Raw genomic sequence first — 3,613 nt, 5'->3', positions numbered from 1 at the left:
AATGTGTTTGTTCGCCTTTTCTTAACATAACCCAGATTTTATTTAATTGCTTAGCCATAGGCATGATGAGAAAGAAACTATCTTTGAAGAGCACATCTGCTTTTTAAAAAAGTGGTATTTTAAAAAGTGGTATTCTTGGTATCCTTCCCCAGCATTTCCTGTCTCTAGGGTGGAATATTCCCAATTTTAGATGAGAACCCTAAAGAGAGAGCTTGAATATGCATATGGTATTCATTGTGACATTAGCAGGTGCAACATTGCTTAAAGACTGCAGTAAGTCGTTTTAAAATGAATGTGATATTGCTCAGGGAACTCCAATTCATTTGATTTAAGCTAAAGGAGAGTTTCCACTTGGGTTATTCTTCCATATTCAAAACACTTTGTATCTTTTTTCCTTCCATTAATGATGCAAAAATAGACTACTAAAACCATGGTCTATATAAAGACATAACACTCAATTTATATAATCAGTTTAGAAAAACATGAGACTGAGATATTTAAAAGATTTCTGGAATCCTGTTTATAGCTGTTTACCTGTTATGGGCAGAATTCAAATACCCTACCTAGTCTTCATAAAATTTTTGGCAGAAGAGCTCTGAATTAAAGCAAGAAAAAATTTTCATTTTCTTTTTACCTAGCTAAAGTTTGAAAATATCAGTTAAAAGCCCAATCCTGGTTTTCTTACAAGGCTAGTCTTGATTTACTCCTATTTCAGTCAGTTACAATATACCTGTACTTATTATTTATAGGTAATTTCTCTAGAGATCATTGGAAATTCTAAGACAGACTAGATATCACCTTGAGCTTACTCTTAGAATTGTTATAAGACTTAACATTTTTCAAAGAAAATCAGATATCTTGATATATAGTTACAAATATGAAGTAGAAAACAATGAGTCTCAAAGAAGTGGTATGCAGTATCGTGTGAGCAGAACAGGAAAATGTTGTTGTTGTTTAGGGACTAAGTTGTGTCTGACTGTTTTGCTACACCAGTGACTGGAGCCCACCAGTCTCCTCTGTCTGTGAGATATCCCAGGCAAGAATACTGTAATAGGAAAAAAGTACACATTTATTTTAAAATTTTATTTTTATTTTATTTTGAATTTTAAAAATGAAGTATAGTTGCTGTATGCAATATAGTGATTCACAATTTTTAAAGATTATATTCTACTTATAGTTGTTATAAAGTATTGGCTATAATCTTTGTGCTGTATAATATATCCTTGGAGCATATTTTACACAGAATAGTTTGTACTCCCTACTCCTACTCTTCTATCTCTATATTGCCCCTCTCCTCTTCCCTCTCCTCACTGGTAACCACTAGTTTGCTCTCTATATGTGTGAGTCTGCTTTTTTTATTTGTTTGCAATATTCGCTAGTTTGTTGTACTTCTAGATTGCATACATAGGTGATATGGGAAGAGATTATTTTTACTTAAATTTTTAAAATTTGATATCAGAGTGTAGTTAACCATGTGTTAATTTCAGGTGTACATCAAAGTGATTCATTTATACATACATATTTATGTTCACTTATAGCTTTCTGACAAAAGTCTGTCTAGCCAAAGCTGTGGTTTTTCCAGTAGTCATGTATGGATGTGACAGTTGGACCATAAATAAAGCTGAGCACTGAAGAATTGATGCTTTTGAACTGTGGTATTGAAGACTCTTGAGAGTCCCTTGGACTACAAGGAGATCAAACCAGTCAATCCTAAAGGAAATCAGTTCTGAATATTCATTGGAACGACCGATGCTGAAGCCAAAGATCCAATACTTTGGCCACCTGATGTGAAGAACTGACTCATTGGAAAAGACCCTGATGCTAGGAAAGATTGAAGGCAGGAGGAGAAGGGGACAACAGAGGATGAGAGGTTGGATGGCATCACTGACTCAATGGACATGAGTTTGAGCAAGTTCCAGGAGTTGGTGATGGATAGGGAGGCCAGGAGTGCTGCAGTCCATGAGGTCACAAAAAGTCAAACAACTGAGCAACTGAACTGAACTGAGCTGATAGCTTTCCTAGTGGCTCAGATGGTAAAGAATCTTCCTGCAAGGCAGGAGACCTCAGTTCTATCCTTGGGTCAGGAAGATCACTTGGAGAAGGAAATGACAACTCACTATCATATTCTTGCCTGGAAAATTCCATGGAAAGAGGAGCTTGGTGGGCTACAGTCCATGGGTCACAAAAAGTCAGACACAACTGAGCAACTAACATATACATACATATTTATAACATATATATATTCCTTTTCAAATCCTTTTCCCATTTAGGTTATTACAGAATATTAAGCAGAGTTCCCTGTGCTATACAGTAAGTCCTTGCTTGTTACATATTTTAAATATAGCAGTGCATACATGTTAATCCCAAACTTCCAATCTATACCCCCACTCTTTCCCTCTGGTAAGCTTCCCTGGTGGCTCAGAGGTTAAAGCATCTGCCTGGAATGCAGGAGACCCAGGTTCAATCCCTGGGTCAGGAAGATCCCCTGGAGAAGGAAATGGCAACCTACTCCAGCACTCTTGCCTAGAGAATCCCATGGAGGGAGGAGCCTGGTAGGCTGCAGTCCACGGGGTCACAGAGAGTCGGACACAACTGAGCGACTTCACTTTCTTTCTTTCTTTCCCTCTGGTAACCATAAATTCATTCTCTAAGACTGTGAGTCTGTTTCTTTTTTATAAATAAGTTTATTTGTATCATATTTTTTAGATTCTGCATATAAGCAATATCACATTTTATTAGTCTTTGTCTGACTTACTTTACTCAGTATAATAATATCCAGGTCCATCTATGTTGCTACAAATGACATTCTTTCATTCTTTTCAATGGTTGAGTAATAGTCTGTTGTATACGTGTACCGCATCTTCCTTATCACTCATCTGTCAACAGATATTTAGGTTACTTCCATGTCTTGGCTGTTGTAAACAGCACTACAATGAACATTGGGGTGCATGTATCTTTTTGAACCATGTTTTTCTCTGGATGTATGCATAGGAGTGGGATTGCTGGATCATGCAGTAGCTCTATTTTTAGTACTTTAACACTATACACAAAAGTAAACTCAAAATGGACAAAAGATCTTAATGTCGGACTGGATACTGTAAAGCTCTTAGAGAAAAAATTAGGCAAAGCACTCTTTGACATAAATCTCAGCAATATCTTTTTTGTTCCATCTCCTAGATTAATGGAAATAAAAACAAAAATAAACCAATGGGACCTAATTATACTCAAAAGCCTTTGTACAGTGAAAAAATCCACAAACAAAGTGAAAAGAAAACCCATGGGATGGGAGCAAATATTTACAATGATGTGACCAACAAAGGATTGGTCTCCAAAATTTACAAACAGCTCATGTGGCTCAATTAAAAACAAACAAACAAAAATTGGGCAGAAGACCTAAATAGACTGTTCTCCAAAGAAGACATACAGATGGCCCAGAGGCACACACAAAATGTTCACCATCACTAATCTATTAGAAAAATGCAAATTAAAACCACAGTGAGATATCACCTCACATCAGTAAGAATGGTCATTATTTAAATATCTACAAACAATAAATGTTGAAGAGGGTGTGGAGAAAAGGGAATCCTGCTACACTGCTGATGGGAATATAAAT

General features: G+C 36.3%; 1 non-coding gene across 1 annotated transcript; it reads left to right on the top strand.

The window, feature by feature from the left end:
- The first annotated feature begins 2,407 nt into the window (after positions 1 to 2,407).
- TRNAS-GGA (transfer RNA serine (anticodon GGA)) lies at positions 2,408 to 2,480 on the top strand. The gene has a single exon. It is a non-coding gene; the product is annotated as a tRNA-Ser (tRNA).
- The last annotated feature ends 1,133 nt before the right edge of the window (positions 2,481 to 3,613 follow it).

This window comes from Ovis aries, chromosome 3 (assembly GCF_016772045.2).
Source record: "Ovis aries strain OAR_USU_Benz2616 breed Rambouillet chromosome 3, ARS-UI_Ramb_v3.0, whole genome shotgun sequence".
Classification (NCBI taxonomy): Eukaryota; Metazoa; Chordata; class Mammalia; order Artiodactyla; family Bovidae; genus Ovis; species Ovis aries.
The sequence above is the reverse complement of the archived record's forward strand: the minus strand, read 5'-3'. Positions and strand labels throughout refer to the sequence as shown.